This window comes from Saimiri boliviensis, chromosome 8 (genome assembly GCF_048565385.1).
Source record: "Saimiri boliviensis isolate mSaiBol1 chromosome 8, mSaiBol1.pri, whole genome shotgun sequence".
Classification (NCBI taxonomy): Eukaryota; Metazoa; Chordata; class Mammalia; order Primates; family Cebidae; genus Saimiri; species Saimiri boliviensis.
Window position 1 is genome coordinate 48,769,647 of NC_133456.1, and position 22,463 is coordinate 48,792,109.

Consider the following 22,463-nt stretch of genomic DNA (forward strand, 5'->3'; position numbering starts at 1 on the left):
GTGTGAGTCTTGGTATTTTTTTTTATATTAGTTTGTATTTTATAATAAAGATCTCTCTGAACTTATCCAGATAGTAACTGCTTTATAACTGAAATCAGCTTTAACTATTCAAATTATATACAAGAAAATTACGAGTGTTGCAGTACTTGGTTGCTAATAACTTGCCATCTGGTGTGGGGTCAGAAAATGCTATTTCATCAGTGCTGAGAAAACAGCCAAACATGAAGCAATTCCTGAGTATCAACCAGTCGTCTTGCAATGCACTTTCTTCTCTTCAGTCTGAAAACCCAGATTCTACTTATCCCACAGACTGTAGGTTCTGGTACATCTGAACATTGCCAAGCCCTAGGACATTCTTTAGAGTTTGGGGATTGCATACCAGTTGGTTCAGACAGGACACGAAAGGCCTGTTTGATGGGTTCTGCAATTAAACACCCAACTAGTCTCTTTTCATCAGATATAAAAAGAAAAGTTTTTGTTTTGTTTGGACATTTAGGACAACTTGCTGGAAGCCCAATTCATTATCAACAAGTTCTTGGACATCTTCTACCTTTTTGACAGCAAAGCTTGGATCACGTGGCAGAACCAACACGATTTTCCCATCCCAAAACTCTGCTACTACACGTTCTTTCTTCCAATCCACATATTTGATTCCTCCCAGAAATCTGTGGTGATGCTGTACATGTTGCATTTCATCTTCAGGGTTGGAAGCAGTATATATCATGCCACAGGACTTAGATACGGTAGCCCCAAAATGTTTCTGACCAGCGTCAATGATGAGCTGGTCTTTTGTTTTGTTACTTGGATCTCTGGCGTTGGTATTTTTCTGAATATGGGTCTATTTCAAGAAGTTAACAGATCCCGCAGAAGACTGTTCTTCACCTAAAGATCTTTTTGAATTGACTGAAGATGCATTGAAGATTGGATAGACAGTGGACTTAGGATAAATTGTCTTCTCACCAAGAGAATCCTCTGAAGGAAAAGACATTTTTATCAACTTGATACTCCTTTGAAGAAACTCTGTCACCTGGTGAGTCCTTTGTTAATTTCTCTTGATTTTTACTGCTTACATTCAGTAGCTCAATGTTCAATTTCTCTTCTAGGAACAAGCACTTTGGCACTTGCCTTGTCTCAAGTGTGTTTTTTTCACTGACAGTCTCTACATCAGAATCTTCAATCAATTCTGATTTATTCTTTTGGGTGAGTCCCAGTGATGGCTCATTTTCTCATTTTCCATGGACCATTTTCTTTTTTTTCTTTTTTTCTTTCTTTTTTTTTTTTTTTTTGAGACAGAGTTTCGCTCTTGTTTCCCAGGCTAGAGTGCAATGGCGCGATCTCGGCTCACCGCAACCTCTGCCTCCTGGGTTCAGGCAATTCTCCTGCCTCAGCCTCCTGAGTAGCTCGGATTACAGGCACGCGCCACCATGCCCAGCTAATTTTTGTATTTTTAGTAGAGACGGGGTTTCACTATGTTGACCAGGACGGTCTCGATCTCTTGACCTCGTGATCCACCCGCCTCGGCCTCCCAAAGTGCTGGGATTACAGGCTTGAGCCACCGCGCCCGGCAAGGACCATTTTCTAAGAGAGGATTTTTTTCTGCTAACAACAAATGCTGCTCCACCCTGGAGTGTAACTTGTGGTTTTATTTTTTGGCTTAGAAGCCAAGGAGCATTGGGATTATTTTCAGCTGAATAACAATTATTCTCTTTCTCCACAACTGGCTTACAGACTACTCGATTTTGCTTGGAATTTTTCGGATTCCTTGATACAGGCTGGATGTGTCTATACCTTGGTTGATACTTAGCAGTTAAACTCTTCTGTGGCTTTTTGTTGTTCTTCTTGGGGCAGACTGGTTTTCCCTGCATTTTTTCTGTCACGATGGGAAAAGATTGATCTTCAACATTATTTTTTAGGTAAGTAGATCTACTCTCTTTTATCAGCTTCCTCTCCAATGGATTGAGGTACCACTTATTTTGGTTGTAAAAAGATACAGTGGACACAGCAGATTTAAATGGTGAGCCTTGATTTGCTGATGGCCGTCTATTTATTTCAGATGTTTTGAGCGCACTTAAAATGCTCTTGTTGAGAGGAATGCAGGTTTTCTTCATTTTTATCACTGTTTGATAAAAACAGTACTTTTTATTAGGTGATGGAAACAGATTTTCAGTGAAGAGCAAAAGGCTGTCACAGTTCAAAAAATCCTGCTTCCTCTTCCTTGGAGTCAGAGCTGCCATCTTCTTTATTGAATTCCTGCACCTCAGAGCTGGGCGAGCTCTCCTCCGGTAATATTATTATTATTTGAGACAGGGTTTTACTTTGTTACCTAGGCTGGAGTGCAGTGGCAGAATCACAGCTCACTGTAGCCTTGCAGTCTGGGCTTAAGCGATCCTCCCACCTCAGCTTCCCAAATAGCTGAGACCACAGGTATGTGCCGCCACACCTGGCTAATTTTATTTTTATTTTTGTAGAGACAGGGGTCTTGTCATGTTGCCGGGGCTGGTCTCAAACTCCTGGCCTCAAATGATCCTTGCACCTTTGCCCTCAATATGTCTTTTGACCATATTCTAACTAGATTGTGTTTTTAAAATTGTGATAAAATGTGCATAACATAACATTTACCGTTTTTAGTTGTGTAGTTCTGTGGCATTAAGTATATTCACACCATTTAGCTATACCACCATCCATCTCCAGAACTGTTTTATCTTCTCCAGCTAAAATTCTATCAGGAAACAATAACTCTTTTTCTCCCCTCCCTCAAACCCCTGGCAATCACCATTCTGCTCTCTGTCTCTATGAATTTGACTAAGTACCATGTAAGTGGCATCATCCAATATTTGTCTTTTTTGTGTCTGACTGATTTCACTTGGCATGTCAAGATTCACCCACATTGTAGCACATGTTAGAATTTCATTTCTTTCTAAGGCTGTATAGTATTCCATTTATGCCTGCACTACATTTTGCTGATCTGTTTGCCTGTTGCTGGACATTTTGTTTGCCCCCACCTTCTGGATTTGTGAATAATGCTGCTGTAAATATTGGTCTACAATTATCTGTCTGAATGCCTGTTTTTACTTCTTTTGCGTATATAAGCATACCTTGGAGATACTGCAGGTATGGTTCCGCATCACCACAATAACACAAATATTCCAATGAAGCAGGTCACACAAATTGTTTTGTTTCTCAGTGCATATAGAAGTTATGTTTACACTATATTGTAGTCTATTAATTTACAATAGCGTTATGTCTAAAAATGTGGATACTTTTAAAATGTTTATTTATTTATTTAGAGATGGGATTTCTCCATGTTGGTCAGGCTGGTTTCGAACTCCTGACCTCAGGTGATCTGCCCACCTTGGCCTCCCAAAGTGCTGGTATTATAGGAAAGAGCCACCATGCCCAGGCAAAAATGTGCATACCTTAATTTAAAAATACCTTATTACTTAAAAATGCTAACCATTACCTGAGCCTTCAGTGAGTTGTAATCATTTTGCTGGTGGAGGGCCTCCCAAAGTGCTGGAATTACATGTGTGAGCTGCTGCACCCTGCCTAATTTCAATATTGTTTGGTCTCAAGGAAAGGGAGAGATGGGGTGGACTGGTTGGGGTGACTTGTCAGTGGAGCAGTCAGAACCCATACAATAAAGCTTTCAATTTCTCCAAATCCTCAGCAGCACTGATTATTTTCTGTTTTGTTGCTTTGTGTGTTTTTAATTTTTAAAATTTATTTATTTATTTTTTGAGATAGAGTCTTGCTCTGTTGCCCAGGCTGGAGTGCAATGGTGTGATCTTGGCTTACTGAAGCCTCCACCTCCCAGGTTCAAGAGAGTCTCATGCCTCAGCCCTGCAAGCAGCTGGGACCACAGGCATGTGCTATCATGCCTGGCTAATTTTTGTATTTTCAGTAGAGACAGGGTTTTGTTGTGTTGGCCAGTTGGTCTCAAACTCCTGTCCTCAAGTGATGCCTGCTTTGGCCTCCCAAACTGCTGGGATTATACATGTGTTTTTTTAGATAATAACCATGCCTGGCCGTGTGTGTGTGTTTTTAGATAATAACCATCTTAGTGTGTTTGCAGTGATATCTCATTGTAATTTTGATTTTTATTTCCCTAATGGTTAGTGAAATTGAGTATTTTTTCATGTGCTTATTGGCCATTTGCATATCTTCCTTGGATAAATGTCTATTCAAGTTCTTTGTCCGTATTTAAATAGGGTTTTTTTTCCCTGCTGTGAATCGTAGAAGTTATATATATATATATATATATATATATATATATATGATATTAATCATTTATCAGATATAATTATTTTGTCTTATTCCTTGGCTTGCATTTTTACTCCTTTGTTGCACAAATTTTTAAGTTTTGGTAAAGTCCAATTTAACGATTTTTTTTTTGTTTTATTGCCTGTGCTTTTGGTGTCCTATGTGATAAATTATTGTCGAGTTAGATGTCATGGAGCTGCTCCTGCATGTTGTCTTCCCAGGGTTTTATAATATGAGCGCTTATATTTAGGTCTGTGATACATTTGGACTTGATTTTTGTATATTGTTGGCCCTCGAACTTGAAGGATCAGGGAGAGTCACTGATCCTCCTCGCAGTGCCATCTTTGACTCCTCCAAAGTTTAACTACAAAAAGCTTGCTGTTGACTAGAAATTTTACAACAACACAGTCAGTTAACACATTTTGTATGTTTTATATATTATATAACATATTCTATTTTTTTTTTTCGAGACGGAGTCTCATTCTGTTCCTCAGGCTGGAGTGCAGTGGCGTGATCTTCACTCACTGCAACCTCCGCTTCCCAGGTTCAAGCGATTCTCCTGCCTCAGCCTCCCAAGTAGCTGGGATTACAGGCATGTGCCACCGCACCTGCCTAATTTTTGTATTTTTAGTTGGGGTGGGGTTTCTCCATGTTGGTTAGGCTGGTCTCAAACTCCCAACCTCAGGTCATCCACTTGCCTCAGCCTTCCAAAGTTCTAGGATTACAGGCGTGAGCAGGCCTGGCCTATATTCTTTTTTTTTTTTTTTGAGACGGGGTCTCCTGTGTTGCCCAGGCTGGAGTGCAATGGCTATTCACAGGCATAATCCCACTACTGATCAGCACTGGAGTTTTGACCTGCTCCATTTCCGACCTGGGTCGGTTCACCCCTCCTTAGGCAACCTGGTGGTCCCTCACTCCCGGGAGGTCACCATATTGATGCTGAACTTAGTGTGGACACATGATTGGCATAGCGCACTACAGCCCAGAACTCCTGGGCTCAAGCGATCCTCCCACCTCAGCCTCCTGAGTAGCTGGGACTACAGGCATGCACCACCGTGCCTGGCTCTATATTCTTAATAAAGTTACTGCACTGGCCTATATTCTTAATAAAGTAAACTAGAGTAAAGAAAATGTTATTTAAAAAGTTGTAAGGAAGAGAAAATACATTCACTGTTCATTAAGTAGAAGTGGGTCATCACAAAAGTCTTCATCCTCTTCATCTTTCTGTTGAGTAGGCTGAGGAGGAAGAGGAAGGGTTGATCTTGCTGTCTCAGGAGTGGCCGAGGCAGAAGAGGTGGAGGAGAGGTGGAAGGGGAGGCAGGAGAAGTGGGCATATTCAGTGAAACTACAGAAATACAATGGAATTTATTTCTGACTTCTTTGCTTTTTCATTTCTTTAAAAATATTTCTATATGGTACCAATCCCTCTTCTATCATTTGCTGTAGTTTCAGTGCCTACATCATGGAAGGGTCCATGTAAAAGAAGTAAAAAGCAGTCATGAATAATGAGAACCCTTCTGCTAGACTGTCTAATGTTAATTTCTTTCCTTTTTTTTTTTTTTTTGAGACGGAGTTTCGCTCTTGTTACCCAGGCTGGAGTGCAATGGCGCGATCTCGGCTCACCGCAACCTCCGCCTCCTGGGTTCAGGCAATTCTCCTGCCTCAGCCTCCTGAGTAGCTCGGATTACAGGCACGAGCCACCATGCCCAGCTAATTTTTTGTATTTTTAGTAGAGACGGTGTTTCACCATGTTGACCAGGATGGTCTCGATCTCTCGACCTTGTGATCCACCTGCCTCAGCCTCCCAAAGTGCTGGGATTACAGGCTTGAGCCACCGCGTCCGACCTGTTAATTTCTTTTCTAGTAATGATTCTTTTATGTCTCCTTCCTCATGATCTGGCACTGGTTCAGAAGCATTCATCTCCACCAAGTCGTCTTCTATTAAATCCTCTGGTGTGGTGTCTGTTAGCTTTTTATTTTCTCCAAAATTCATATCTTGAAACTCTCCACCCCACACGCTCCCCACCTTTTTTGTTTTGGGCTTGGTGGCGTTCATGCCTTTTAATTTTTATTTAATTAACTTATTTATTTATTTATTTATTTTGCTTTCACAGGTTTTTCTATAACAACGATGGCATGTTCAATGGTGTGATCCTTCCTGACTTTCATGATAGTCTCTCTATCTGGGTTCTCTTCCATAGCACTGACAATCCTTTCCATAGACTGTTGTGTGTAATGAGCCTTGCGGGTCCTTATCACCCCTGATCTAGAGGCTGAATTAGAGATGTCACGTTTGGGGGCAAGTAGACAACTTCAACACCTTCAGTGTTGAACTCATGGGGTTCTGGGTAGTCAGGGACATTGTCCAATATTAAGAGAACTTTAAAAGGCAGTCTCTTACCATCAAGTTACTTGCTGCGTTCAGGAACAAAGCACTGATGAGGCCAATCCAGAAAAACGGTTCTCATTGTCCAGGCCTTATTGTTGTATAAACAAAAGACCAGCAGCTGGTGTTTATCTTTTCCCTTCAAGGCTCAGAGGTTAGCAGCTTTACAGATAAGGGCAGTCAGGATCATAAACCCGACTGTATTTGCACAAAGCAGTAGAGTTAGCCTATCCCTTCCTACCTTAATTCCTGGAGCTCCCTTCTCTTCCTTACTAACAAATGTTTTTGTGGCATTTTATTTTCCAGAACAGGGCACTTTCATCTGCGTGAAAACCTGCTCAGGCAGATATCCTTTCTCCTCAATTCTTTTTTTTTTTTTTTGAGACGGAGTCTTGCTGTTACCCAGGCTGGAGTGGAGTGGTGCCATCTCGGCACACTGCAACCTCTGCCTCCCAGGTTCAAACAATTCTTGTGCCTCAGCCTCCCAAGTAGCTGGGATAACAGGCATCTGTCACATGTCCTGCTAATTTCTTGTCTTTTTAGTAGAGATGGGAGTTTCACCATGTTGGCCAGGCTGGTCTTGACCTCAGGTGATCTGTCCATCTCTGCCTCCCAAAGTGCTGGGATTATGGGCATGAGCCACCATGCCAAGCCTCAGTGAGTTTCTGAATGGCATCTAGGAGCTTATCTGCAGCATCTTGGTCAGCGGAAGCTGCTTCTCCTCTTATCTTGACTTTCTCTTTTTCTTTTTTGGAGACAGGATCTCACTCTGTTGCCTAGGCTAGAATGAAGTGGTACAATCACAGCTCACTGCAGCCTCAAACTCCTCAAACAATCCTCGCACCTTGGCCTCCCAAAGTGCTCAGATAATAGGTGTAAGCTACTATGCCTGGCCTTATCCTTTTTGATGCAATTGTAAATAAAATTGTTTTTGTAATGTTCATTTTAGATTATCTATTATCAATTGTATAGACATACAACTGTTTTTTCTGTGTTGATTTTGTATCCTGCAACTTTGCTAAATTTGTTCATTAGTTCTAACAGAATCACTTCTTGGCCTTTTGGCTAAGATCAAGTGTAGTTCTAATAGGTGTGTGTGTTTGTGTGTGTGTGTGTAATCTTTAGGGTTTTCTACATATAAGATCTTGTCATGTTAGGAAAAAAGGCAGTTTACTCTATTTCCAATTTATATGCTTTTTTTTCTTTTTCTTTTTCTTTTTGCCTGATTGCTTTGGGCAAGGACTTCCAATTGCTTTGGGCCAAGACTTCCAATACTATGTTGAATAAAAGTGGCAAACGCTGCCATTTTGCTCTATTGCCAGGCTGGAGTGCAGTGGTGCTGTCTTGACTCACCGCAACCTCTGACTTTTGGGCTTAAGCAATCCTCCCACCTCAGTCTTCCAAGTAGCTGGGATCAGGCACACGCCATATGTCTGGCTAATTTTTGTATATTTCCTGGAGATGGAGTTTCATCATGTTGCCCTGGCTGGTCTTAGACTCCTGAACTCAAGCAATCTGCCCATCTCAGCCTCCCAAAGGACTGAGGTTACAGACGTGAACCGCTGCATCCAGTCTAACTTTTAAGGAATTGTTAAACTGTTTTCTGGCTCAGCTACACTATTTTATATTCACCCCAGCAATGTATGAGAGTTCTAGTTGGTCCACATCCTCGTTAGTATTTGGTATTATCATTTGCTTGTTTTTGGTTTTTGCCTCTTTAGTAGGTGTGTAGTGATATCTCATGGTGGTTCGATTTGTGTTTCGCTAATGGCTAAGGATATTGAGCATCTCTTATTGTGCTTATTGGCCATTTATGTATCATCTTTGGAGAAATGTCTGTTCAAATCTTTTCCTCATTTTTAAATCAATCATTTGTTTTCTTATAGCTTCTTACAATTGATATTTATCTATCTATTCTGGATACAAGTTCTATGTTGAATATGTGATTTGCAAATATTTTCTCCCAGTGTGAGATGTCTTTTCATTCTCTTAACAGTGCCTTTTGCAAAGAAAAAAGTTTAAATTTTGATGAAACTCAATTTATCACATTTTTCTTTTATTGATTATGTATTGGTGGTGTATCTACAGACTCCTTGCTTACTGTCAGGTTGCAAAGTTTTTCTTTTATGTTTTTTTCTAAAGTTTTATAGTTTTGCATTTAGATCTGTAGTCCACTTTGAGTTAATTTTTGTTTAAGGTGTGAGGTTTAGATCCAAGTTTTCTTGGCATCTGGTTGTCCAGTTGTTTCGACATCATCTGGTGAAATGATGATCTTTTTTGCGTTGAATTGCCTTTGGACCCTTGTCAAAAATCAGTTGGCCATTTCGAGTGGATCTATTTTTGGACTCTGTATCATGATCCATTGATCTGTGTGTTTGTCCCTTCTTCAATATTGCTCAGTTCTGGATTACTGTAGTTATATAGTGATTTTAAAAATCAGGTAGTATGAGTCTTCCAACCTTGCTCTTTTTTTTTTTTTTTTTTTCTTTTTCCCCATTCTGTTGCCCAAGCTGGAGTGCAGTGGCACAATCTCAGCTTACTGGAACCTCTGCCTCCCAGGTTCAAGCGCCTCAGCCGCCCAAGTAGCTGGGATTACAGGTGTGTACCACCATGCTTAGCTAATTTTTGTAGTTTTAGTACAGATGGAGTTTCGCTATGTTGGCCAGGCTGGTCTCAAACTCCTGGCCTCAAGTGATCTGCCCGCCTTGGCCTCCCAAACTGCTGGGATTACAGGTTGAGCTGCCATACCTGGCCTGCTCTTCTTTTTCAAAATTGTTTTAGAATCTAAAAAAAAAAAAATAAAAATAAAAAATAGAATTTCTATTGGAATAGTGTTACATTTATAGAACATTTTAGGGAGAACCGACATCCTAACTATACTGAATCTTTTTTTTTTTTTTAAGGGAGGGGCGGGATCCCCAGGCGGCCCCTGTACTGACTCTTACCATCACAAGTGCAGCCCGTTTCTGTTTGCTTAGGTGTTCTTTGATGTCTTTCATCAGTGTTTTATAGTTTTCAGTATCTCAATCCTGCACATATTTTATTAGATTTATGCCTTTTTTTTTTTTTTTTGAGACAAAGTCTCACTCTTGTTGCCCAGGCTGGGGTGCAATGGCACGATCTTGGCTCACTGCAACCTCTGCTTCCCAGGTTCAAGCGATTCTCCTGCTTCAGCGTTCCGAGTAGCTGGAATTACAGACATGTGTCACCAAGCCCAGCTAATTTTGTATTTTTAATAGAGACAGGATTTCTCCATGTTGGTCAGACTGGTTCCGAACTCCTGCCTGCCTTGGCCTCCCAAAGTGCTGGGATTACAGGCGTTAGCCACCACACCCTGCCAGTATTTTGTTTTTTTCAGGCATTGTCAATGCTGTTTTAAAATTTTTTCAATTGAATTCAGATCAGAATTCAGTTACTGCTAGTATGTAGAAATACAACTGATCTTCACGTGTTGACATTATGTCCTGCATCCATGCTGAACTCATTTATTATTTTTAGGTGCTTTTTTGTACATTCTGTGGAATCATCTGCATAGACGATTATGTTGTCTGTGAAAGACAATTTCTTTTCTTCTAAATGCATGTCTCTTGTTTGTTTTTCTTGTCTCATTGCTGATCTAGTACAATATTGAGTAGGAGTGGTGAGAATGAATATCGTTGTCTTTTTCGTGATTTCAGAGGGAGAGTGTACAGTCTTTCATGATTAAGTATGATGTTTGTTTCTGTTTTTTTGTAGATGCCTTTATTCAAACTAAGGAAGCTCTCTTCTGTTCCTAGTTTGCTGAGTCCTTTTACCAGAATGACCACTGAATTTTTTGAGATGCTTTGTCTACATGAATTTATTTGCCTGATTTTTTCTTTAGTTTTTTTCTTCTTTAGATTGTTAACATGGTGGATTATATTAATTGATTTCAAATATTGAACCATTCTTCAATTCTTGATATAAACCTTGCTTGATCGTGGTAAGATACACACACATGCATGTATATTGCTGGACTTAATTTGCTAATATTTTGTTGAGATTCATATCTATGTTCATGAAAGATCATTGGTTTGTAGTTTTCTTGTCTTGTCTGATTTTGGCATCAGGGTAATGTTGGCCTCACAAAATGAATTTGCAAGTGTTCTCTCCTATTTTCTGGATGAGATTGTATAGAATTGGTGTTATTTCTTCTTTAAATGTTTTATAAAATTTGTAAGTGAAACTATCTGGGGATGTCTTCTTCAGGGGCTTTTAACTACAAATTCAAGTTATTTACCACATGTAGAACTATTCAGAGTATCTGTTCTTGGGAAAATTGAGGTCATTTATATCTTTCAAGGAATTGGTCCATTTCATCCAAGTTACCAAGTTTTTATGCCTTGGTTTGTCATAATGCTCACTTGTGAGCCTTTCAAAGTGTTGAGGAGGGAGTGATATTCCTTCTTTCATTCCTGAATTTAGTAGTTTCTGTCTTTTCTTTCTATTTCTTTGTCAGTCTGGCTAGATAACGTTGATATTTTTAATTTTAGCAGATAACCTAGAAGGTGAAGTTCAGGTCAGAAATTTCAACCGGCCTTGTGTGAGCTGTGGTTCCAAGTAAAGTTTTCAAAGTGTTTTCAGAGCTATTCAGATCAGTCCCAACTGTGCACCCCCCTAGTGTGGCCAAACTATAACTGGCCTCTACTAAATTGAGGTCGATCATTCAGGGACCTGGGCAGAGAGCTACCTGCAACAGAGTTCACAAAGCTTGTGGTATTCTGTTTGGGGTGAAATCCATACATGCAAGCATGGGGTGAACCCGGAGTTCATACACAACTATTTGTGATGTCTTGATCTTCCCCATCTCCTAGATCTTCCCAGTACTTCTGGTCACATTGGCTGCAACTACAGATCCTTTCAGAAGGCATGGAGCAGCTAAAGACTCTGAAAAACAAATTGTAGCTAGTGAATTGGGGAAAAAGATCAGAAAAAGCTCTGACCAGGCACCGTGGCTCATGTCTGTAATCCCAGCACTTTGGAAGGCCGAATCAGGTAGATCATTTGAGGTGAGGAGTTCGAGACCAGCCTGGCCAACATGGCGAAACCCTATTTTAGTCTCTACTAAAAATACAAAAATTAGCTGGGTTAGCCGGGCGTGGTGGCGGGTGCACGGTTATTCCAGCTTCTCAGGAGGCTAAGCTGGGAGAATTGCTTGAGTCCAGGAGGCAGAGGCTGCAGTGAGCTGAGACTGTGTCACTGCACTCCATAGTGAAACAACATCTCAAAAAAAAAAAAAAAAATCCATCAAAGTGGTGGAAAGTTTGCATTTTTTTCCCCTTTGGTATTGCCCAGACTTGACTCAAAGATCGCTGTTGTAAACTCAGAAACATGCAATAGGTACCAACAGGAGATGGGAAGCATTCTAGGAGAAGCCTTCTCTTTCTCATCTGGGGGGAGTGTGTGTGTGTGTGTGTGTGTGTGTGTGTGTGCGTATGTGTGTGCGCACACCCTTGCACTTGCTAGGCAGAGGAGGATTGAATCCCATTTTGGTTTTTGCTTTCTTTTTTCTATTCTCCTCTGTCACTGCCAGCAGGCAATACCTTGGAGTTGGTGGCAGCAGCGAGTGGGCAGGCACTTAACACTGAGGAGAAATATTTGTCACTAACCAGGGGAGCTGTTGTCCAAGAGAGCATGCATGGCAGAGTGGGTAATCCCCATCGCCTTTTTCTCTCTGTGCCCTCTGTTGGTTCCAGATGCACTTCTTTGGGGGAGAGTGTGCACCAGAACAGGGAGACTAAAGCCCCATGCTAGCCTGAATTTTGCCCCCTCCCCACACAGCCAAATTTATATGGTTGAAATGGAAACAGATTCAATTTGGTTGCTAGCACCACATTCATATGGTAATAGAGAAGATGGGTTTATCTTCCCTGGAGTCAGACCCTGGACTTTGGCTTGGGTATTAGCCTTGAAAACACACATATGCTCTGTGCTTTGTATTTTCATTACAAATACATCTCAGAGGACACTTCAGCATCAGTAGATTTCACTCATTCATCGTCACAGCTTTATAGTATTCCAGAGTGTGGCTGCATTATAATTCATTTAACTGATGTTCTGTCTTTTTTCTTCCTGAGATAGAGTCTCACTGTGTCACCCAGGATGGAGTGCAGTGGCATGATCTGAGTTCACTGCAACTTTCACCTCCTGGGTTCAAGCAATTCTGTCTGCCTCAGCCTCTCGAGTAGCTGGGATTATAGGTGCCCACTACCATGCCCGGCTAATTTTTGTATTTTTAGTTGAGACAGGGTTTCACCATGTTGACCAGGCTGGTCTTGAACTCCTCACCTCAAGTGATCCACCTGCCTCAGCCTTCCAAAGTGCTGGGATTACAGCCGTGAGCTACCGTGCCTGGCCCGATGTTCTATTAATTATCATTCTGGTTTCTTCTAGTCTTTACTATTACAAACATGGTGCAATGAGATGACTTGTCCATATAAGATGACTTGTCCATATGTTTTCACATGCATACAAATATCTGTGAACAATTTCTAGGAGAAGAATATCAAGGTCAAAGTAACTACTGCATATGCATTTTAAATTGTGTTCAATATTGTCACATTGCCTTGAAAATTTGCCCTCCCATAGGCAATACCCAAGAGTGCCTATTTCTCCACACCCTTGCCAATGTATTTCATGTGCACGTGTCCCCACTTTGAATTACCTTTATGACTTTTCCATTGGTGGAACAGGCATCCCACTTCTGCCACTTTGAGCTCATTGCTTGTGACTATTAAGGGAATAACAGTGCCCATCTCATAGGGCTATATGAGGGCTCAGTGAGTTAATGTTTGTAATGCTCACTCGGTGTCTGCCACACAGCAAGTTCTGTATAAATGTTAATTGATTAATTAATTTTAAAACATGAATTAAGCTCTCCTAAGAGGAACTCACCAAAAAAGCGAAACTCAAATCAGGGGAAAATGTCTGCTTTGTGGAGGGGTTTAGGTAATCAGGTTAAATTTGATAACATATTTTAAGTATTTTAAGCCAGGTGCAGTGGCTCGTGCCTGTAATTCCAGCTACTCGGGATGCAGAGGTGGGAGGATTGTTTGAGTCCAGGAGTTTGAGCACAGCCTGGGCAACATAATGAGACCTCTCCCTCTCTTAAAAAAAAAAAATAATAAAGCATTTTGCACAGTGACTGGCACACAGCGAATGCTCAGCAAATGCTCTTATTTTTGTTAGGGTTTCCTTGGTTGTCTGTGTGGGCCCTTCCACAGCAAGTGGCTGTAAATTGTTACCCAAGTCGGATGCATCTGGGGCTGCTGTGACCCTGCAGGAGGGAAGTCTTCTTCTCTAGGAACAGTCACACTTGGGCAGAGTCAGGCCCCGTGGAGCAGCCTTCTGGTGGTGGAGAAGGCGCACATGGCTGATAGGGACTTGCTCTCCCTGGTGCCCAGTGTGGCAGCAACAGAACCAAGGCAATGAAAAAACAGGGCATCTGAGGGGCAGAGAAGTTCCCTAGTTCTCTCTCTCCAAGGACTGGAGTAAGTCTCCAGGTTTATAGGCAGTTGCCAGAAAGATTAATCAATTACTCTTTAATCAATAAATTAATTCAATTAAATTAACCATGTAAATAAATTAATAAATTAATCTTTAATAAATTAATTAATTTAAAATAAATAATCATTGGATGTAGCTAACAGGGCAGGTGGTGAGTCAACTGGTTTACTTTGAAAAATAAGAGATGGGGCTTATGGTCCTGGCTGGGTGGAGGGTGAGTCTGGCCAAACAGAATTCAGTATATGGTAAAAACCAAGTAGTTAGAGATAATAACTAGATCTGTAAACATATCTATATCTCATGTTACATGTACTATATTGTGGATGTTAGTATGTGCATATACATATACTATGATGTTATTTATAATAAGAAGTATATTTTGGTCTTTGACCCAGTTCCTGGCACAGAGCTCTGAAAACCCATGTAAATTCCTAAGTGATAGAAGTGCTAGGTGTATCTTTTGTTCTAATATTTGGTCTTTGACCCCAGTTTGTTCCACAGAGCTTCCCATCCCTTGGAATTTCCTGGGTGGTGGGGGCATCTTTTTTCCTAATGAGGTGACTCTTGCTGGGTTGCTGGATGGGGTCCAGTTACTAGAAAGACTAGAAAGACCAAGCCGTGATCAGAAGTTTGGAGCTTTTAGCTGCACTCCCCATCCTCTGGGAAGATTGAGTTAATAATTGATCATGCCCATATGATGATGCCTTTATAAAAATGTGGACTTTGGAGAGCTTCCAGGTTGCTGAATGTGTGGAGGTGCTGGGACATGGTTCACCCAACACTTTGCCCTATGTACCTCTTCATCCAGCTGTTCGTCTCCATCCTTTGTAATATCCTTTATAATAAACAGGTAAACATAGTGTTTTCTGAGTTCTGAAAGCCACACTAGCAAAGTATCAAACCTGAGGAGGGGAACCCCGATTTGTAGTTGGTTGGTCAGACATACAAGTGGCAACCTGGGACTTGCAACCAGCATCAGAAGTGTGGGCAATCTTGTGGGACTGAGCCCTTAACCTGTGGGGTTTGTACTAACTCTAGTTGGTATCAAAATTGAATCAATTGTAGGATACTCAATTGGTGTCTGCCAGAGAATCGATGTGTGGGAAAAAACTCACACATCTGGTGTCAGAAGTAAAGCACTGAGGCATGAGTATAGAAAGAAAAAAGAGTTGCTTTTTCTTATGATACATATGTGATAGATAGCATATGTAATATACATATATGAAATGTGTCATAAACATGTTCTGTATGTTGAATGTACATGTGTATAGAGAATAAGAAATAGAGACGTAGCATAGTCTCTACTTTTTTTATTTTTATTTTTTTGAGACGGAGTTTCACTCTTGTTACCCAGGCTGGAGTGCAATGGTGTGATCTCGGCTCACCGCAACTTCCGCCTCCTGGGTTCAAGCAATTCTCCTGCCTCAGCCTCCTGAGTAGCTGGGATTACAGGCACGTGCCACCATGCCCAGCTAATTTTTTGTATCTTTAGTAGAGACGGGGTTTCACCATGTTGACCAGGATGGTCTCGATCTCTTGACCTCATGATCCACCCGCCTCAGCCTCCCAAAGTGCTGGGATTACAGGCTTGAGCCACCGCGCCCGGCCTTTTTTTTTTTTTTTTTTTTTTTTTTTTTTGAGATGGAGTTTTGCTCTTGTTGCCCAGACTGGAGTGTAATGGCATGATCTTGGCTCACTGCAACCTCCACCTCCTGGGCTCAAGTGATTCTTCTGCCTCAGCCTCCTGAGTAGCTAGAATTACAGTCATGAACCACCATGCCTGGCTGATTTTGTATTTTTAGTACAGACGGTATTTCTCCATGTTGGTCAGGCTGGTCTTGCACTCCTGACCTCAGGTGAGCCACCTGCCTCAGCTTCCCAAAGTGCTGGGATTACAGGCATGAGGCACCACGACTGGCCGAATCTCTACTTTTTTTTTAAAGCCATATATTGAATTATATTGCATATTATGTTATATTATGTGGTGAAACATATATACATGTTAACACATGTATAGTGTATATTAATATATGCATATTATATTGCATGTATATATTATATGATATATATTTAGATATGTAGTTAGCATCTCTATTTGGTTTTTACCACATAGTTGCATTTTATATTTTATATATTTTGTTTATTTTATTTTTTGAGATGGAGTCTCTGTCATCCAGGCTGGAGTGCAGTGGCGCAATCCTGGCTCACTGCAACCTCTGCCACCTGGGTTCAAGCGATTCTCTTGCCTCAGCCTCCCGAATAGCTGGGATTATAGGCACCTGCCTCTGCGTCTGGCTAATTTTTGTATTTTTAGTAGACATGGGGTTTCACCATCTTGGCCAGGCCGATCTTGACTTCCTGACCTCGTGATCTGCCAGCCTCGGCCTCCCAAATTGCTGGGATTACAGGCGTGAGCCACCGTGCCCAGCCTTATTTTATATTATTTTAATAGTTTGTATTTATGTATTCTGACATCAGAAAATTGCCAAACCTATTACAAGATAGGCCATGAGAAAGGGTGGCTATTTGTAGGCACAAAGCCATTTTCTCGGAGCAGTTGGAAAAGGGTTAAGTGTCATGGCCACCTAGGCCTCTTCCAGCTCAGTGGTGGGCCCCTAACTGTAGTCTGGAGGCCCTGCCGCGTTCCTGCAGGGCGTGATGATCCCTTTTACTCTGCGCCTGCCAGGAGCAATAGAGAAGTTGAGAGAGGTGTGGAAAAGGGAAAAGAGGATTGGCTTGGGAAAAGACTCAGATGCAATCAAAGGTGCTGAGTTTACTGTGGGACCTACCCGAGTGAATGAAGGGAAGTCTGAGCGTGACCACAGCATTTCTTGAGCAGGTACTCTGTGCTTGTTGCTGCGCCAGGTATTTTTTGTCCATTTCCTCATTTATTTAACCCTCCCTCACAGCTCCTCTCAGACGTGCTTACTATCATTATTAAGAAATTTATTTGGATAGATGACATATACACAGTACGCAGTTGAAAGGATCCAAAGACTTTACCGTGAAAGATGAGTCTAAGAGAAGTCAGGCAAACTAATATGGAGATAAAACAAATACAAACACGCTAAGCACCGTGAAATCTAGGTGCGGAGTATGCGAGACTTTATTGCACTATTCTCTCAACTTTTCTGTTTGAACGCTTTTCATAATAAAAGTAGAGGGGAGGGAAAAGTGAGTTCCCCTCCTGTTCCCATCCCCTTTATGAGGTTCCCCTCCCGGGAGGCCAGCCTGCTCATACTGATAGTTTATATGGGCGAGCATGCATGCATACACACGCAGGCACACACGTCGGTTTATTTGGTTACTTCTGATATCTTATTGACAGAATTTAATTTTTGAAAGCTTTAGAAGCGTAGCTTTTTAGGAAAGGGACTTCCTAAAGGTGAACCCTCACATTGTTTCCCAAGGGAAGGTGACTATTTTGTTGCCCAGGCTCACCCCTAGAGGGCGCCCTCTTCGCTTGACTGGCGGCTGCTAGGGCAGAAGGTGTACAAACAGCGGTCAGGGCTGTTGCCATGTGACTCATGAGATGCGCAGCGTTCCAAAATCATTCACACTTATGTCTTCTGGCCATAGGCACATTTCTTGTGGGTTGTAATACTCAGACACACAACCCACAGTTTGGCTTTGCAGAGGCAAAAGCTGACAGAGGGACACATTGCCCAGAAAGCTTCGCCCACACACTGTACTGTGAACTTCTAGAGGATGAATAAAACACCCATTTCCAGGCACCAAAGAGACACTCCTGAGTGTCCCGAACATTTTGATGCTGATTATTTGACTAGATTTAAAAACATTATTTTGACTAAAGGAAAGCAGTTTTATTAAATACATCAGAACTGACTTACAACATTGGTGTTAATGTCTCTCTGAACAATTATACCAGACTTTTCTTATGTTTAGTTCTTATATTTAGGGAGACAAGATGTCACCATATGATCTCTGGGTCTGTGTAAAAAGGAACTATATTATAATAGTGAGCATGTTCCTTTTTGAAAGTAATTAAATCAATGCCAGTAGATAAATGACTAGTTTAACCAGTCCTTTCATTGTTTTCATTTTTGAGATGGAGTCTCACTCTGTCACCCAGGCTGGAATGCAGTGGCATGATCTCAGCTCACTGCAATCTCTGCCTCCCGGGTTCAAGTGATTCTCCTGCCTCAGTCTCCTGAGTGGCTGGGACTACAGCCGAGCACCACTATGCCTGGCTAATTTTTGTATTTTTAGTAGAGACGGGGTTTCCCCATGTTGGCCAGGCTGGTCTTGAATTCTTAACCTCGTGATCTACCTACCTTGGCCTCCCAAAGTGCTGAGATTATAGGGGTGAGCCACAATGCCTGACCTATATTTAAAATTATTTTGACATAGGGTCTAACTCTTTCCCCCAGGCTGGAATGCAGTGGCAAATTTTGGCTGACTGAAGCCTTGACCTTCTGGGCTCAACTGATCCTTCAACCTCAGCCTCCCAAGTAGCTGGGACCACAGGTACGTGCCACAACTCCTGGCTAATTTTTTCTTTCTTTCTTTTTTTTTTTTTTTTTTTTTTTGTAGATGCAGGGGTCTTGCCATGTTGCCCAGGCTGGTCTCTAACTCCTGGGCTCAAGCAATTCACCTGCCTTGGCCTCCGAAAATGCTGAGAGTGGTACAAATGCTACAGTGGTACCATCTCGGCTCACTGTAACCTCCGCCTCCTGGGTTCAAGTGGTCCTCCTGCTTCAGCATTCCCAGTAGGTGGGATTACATGTGTACATCAGACTGACCAGCTAATTTTTGTATTTTTAGTAGAGATGGAGTTTCACCATGTTGGCCAGCCTGGTCTCGAACTCCTGACCTCAAGTGATCTGCCTACTTTGGCCTCCCAAATGCTGGGATTATAGGCATGAACCACCTCATCTGGCCTGCTTTTATTATAAATATAGTCACACACAATACTTATTTATGGACTGAAATGAAATACGAACCCAGTAGCACACATTTGGCCTAGTATATTTCTTAGTCATTATCATCAGACATTAATTGTGGTTGACTGCTAAGAGCTGTGCTGTTCTCATGCCACCATGAAAGTCAGCTCAATTGCTCACCAAGAGCACTCATTTAATGTTTCAAATCTAGGATTATTTTCTGAATTTAATATCTTGAACATCAGACTCAGTAAGGGTCTCTTGCTATAAACCTACAACTTTGGCCTGGCGTGGTGGCTCACGCCTGCAATACCAGCACTTTGGGAGGCCAAGGCAGGCGGATCACGAGGTCAGCAGATTGAGACCATCCTGGCCAACATGGTGAAACCTTGTCTCTACTAAAAATACAAAAAAATTAGCCAGGCGTGGTGGCACGCACCTGTGGTCCCAGCTTCTCGGGAGGCTGGGGCAGAAGAATTGCTTGAACCCAGGAGGTGGAGGTTGCAGTGAGCCAAGATTGCACCACTGCACTCCAGCCTGGTGATAGACCAAGACTCCACCTCAAAATAAAATAAAAAACCTACAACTTTGATATAAACTTACAAAGAAGTATCTTACAGTTTGTTTGAAGGTTGATATATTATCCAATGACTCCCACAGATAAAGAACAATTTCATTGTTTAGAAAAGATAATACATTTCATTAATAATCAGAAATTCGAAATTTAGCAGGGGAAAAACCCCTTAGGGGAAATTATTTTTTTTAATCCTTAAAAATGCCTAAAAGGTGACTAAAAAGAAGAATAGGGCAGCTGAATAAATGCAAAAACTCTCAAAAGAGGTCTAATTCAAGGCAAACTGTTCATTATGCAAATTGGTCAACAGGTGAACTGGTCACTGGGCAAATTTATCACTAGACGACCTGCCTCTGGGGCTGGGTGCAGTGGCTCATGAGTGTAATCCCAGCACTTTGGGAGACCTAAGTGGGCAGATCACCTGAGGTTGGGAGTTCAAGACCAGCCTGACCAACATGGTGAAATCTCATCTCTACTAAAAATACAAAATTAGCCAGGTGTGGTAGCGCATGCCTGTAATCTCAGCTACTTAGGAGGCTGAGACAGGAGAATCGCTTGAACCCAGGAGGCAGAGGTTGTAATCAATGAGCTTAGATTGCACCACTGCACTCCAGCCTGGGCAGTAAGAGCCAAATTCTGTCTCAAAAAAAAAAAAAAAAAAAAAGAAAAGAAAAAAAAGAAAGAAAGAAAAAGAAAAGAAAAGAAAAAAGACGTGGCTCTGGTCACTGTAGTCTGTGGCAGAACCAATGTGGCGGCTGTGGGCAGTTTGGACATGTTGGGAAGGAAAAACAAATTTTTCTTCAACCTTCATAAGTTCTTAGTTAGAACAGAGCCCTGTAACAAAAGACAGATCAACAAGAGAAAAGTAAAGCAAACAAGAGTTTATGAATGTATATGTATGTTAGAGGAACAGCTGCTTACCAGGCCTCTAGTTTAGGAACACATGACCAGAGTGATTCTCTGGAAGTGAGTAGCTGGGCACTCACAAGACACTTAAAAGGTTGATATATAGAACCCGAAAATAGCCACATTCTAAGCTGACCACCGATTATAATTACCGAATATTTATGGCCCTACAGAGCAGCTCCCACCAAGCCTGCAGAACGTCCAGATGTCCTAAGCATGGAGCCCATGTACTTAAAGATAATGATAATGAGCCGGCTTCGATTGAAGGATTAATGGTCACTGACAACCCTAATAGCCACTACCTCTAGCAAGCACATCTGCACATTTCAAGTTTAATTATAGCTCCTCATGGCATCTTATAAGTAGAGATGCTAACCAAGGATGGCATGTTCTTCCTCCTGCTTTCTGAGGATGCTCTGCTTGACTCTGTAGCAGGTTTCCAACAAATTTGCTTCTTTCACTGTGGTCTGTGGCTCTCCTTGAATTATTTCCTGCCCAAGATCCAAGAACCTGTTCTTGGCGTCTGGATTATGACCCTGTTTTCTGTCAATATATACACATGGGGAATACCCAGGGAATGAGTCGTTCTCCAAGAATTCCAGCTTATATAGCACCTCCAACAAAGAACAAGAGAAGTGAGTCTCTAGGGGCAGCAACTTGTGGGAAGGCAAGTAATTGGCAGATAAAGGCCAGTGAGTGAAACTTGTTCATGTCGATTGCTCTGGACGTGAACAGGTCCATGAAGGTCTCAAGTTGTCTTCAGTGGTTGACCTTTGTCTTTTTTTTTTTTTTTTTGAGACTGAGTCTTTCTTTGTCGCTCAGGCTGGGGTGCAGTGGCACCATCTCGGCTCACTGCAACCTCCGCCTCCTGGGTTCACGTGATTCTCCTGCCTCAGCCTCCAGAATAGCTGGGATTATAGGTACCTGCGACCACGGCCAGCTCATTTTTTGTATTTTTAGCAGAGACAGAGTTTCACCATGTTGGCCAGGCTGGTTTCAAACTCCTGACCTCAGGTGATCCACCCGCCTCAGCCTCCCAAAGTGCTGGGATTACAGGGATGAGCCATGGCGCCTGGCCCCAGCCTTTGTCCTTCTTAGTAGGAGTGGATACAGGATACCTTTTGTCTTCGTAAATCTGTGTCCCTCTTTTAGGCAATTAGAGGAAGGGTAGAGAGCTTTCCTGCATCTGCATCTTCTCAATTGCCTTCAGCTCAACAGTGCTTATAACAAACAGGCATATTTAGTGGGGCGTGTTCTGATCTCCCACAGACATTGCAGGTGTAATGTCCTGATGGCAGGGTGTGGGTCACATCTCTGCTCTCAGGAGTTGGGGAGAGGGAATCTGGAGCCTCCTCGACTTCCATAGGGGAGGCTGGAGCCGTGCCGACCACCATGACCCATACAACCACAGACGGAGGTTCCTTGGTAGTAACCAGCACACATTCGTTACAGTGAGTGAACAGACCAGAGCAGGTAGCGTGGACCTCAGCCGCAGCTCATGGACCATCCAGCGCTGGGACATTGCAGAAGTTCCCTGACCTCTCCTAAGCCTGAGTTTACTCATGCAGAAAATGCCAGAGTGGACTTGGAGGGTAGCTACAGGCCCTGTGAGCACCGAGATTTCCTGAGACGTTGCCGCTGTCCATGCCCCTCCCCTGTCTTGACCTTTCCAACAGACTGGAGGCTAGAATGAAGATAAGGAGTACCATTTTTTGTAGGCACTTGGAGACGGCCCAGACTTTGCTATAGCAAAGGTTAATGTTCTGTCATCTCAAAGATCCATTTCCCCAGGCTCTCGGAATGTAAATGTTAAGGTGATGAAAATAGTGAAGTCTAGGTTCTGGCTCTTTTGACTCAGAGCCGCTCACCCCTCACCGTGCAACCCTGGAGCACAGGGCCTCCTCTGTGG

General features: G+C 42.2%; 1 protein-coding gene and 1 pseudogene across 6 annotated transcripts in view; one reads left to right on the forward strand and one right to left on the reverse strand.

The window, feature by feature from the left end:
- Positions 1-22,463, forward strand: part of KCTD6 (potassium channel tetramerization domain containing 6) — an 87,343-nt gene that overhangs the window by 33,132 nt on the left and 31,748 nt on the right. The window contains exons 1-2 of one of the 6 annotated variants that reach the window (XM_074404451.1): positions 950-1,030; positions 18,562-18,658. The exons of 1 other annotated variant lie outside the window; for it this stretch is intronic. The gene's annotated coding sequence lies outside the window, so the exon portion shown is untranslated. Of the gene's footprint in view, positions 1-949; positions 1,031-1,168; positions 3,112-16,171; positions 18,659-22,463 lie in introns of those variants that run through there. 4 more of the 6 variants (XM_074404448.1, XM_074404449.1, XM_074404452.1 and 1 more) reach the window with 4 other exon arrangements.
- LOC141585376 (N-acetyltransferase ESCO2-like) lies at positions 101-2,234 on the reverse strand (annotated as a pseudogene).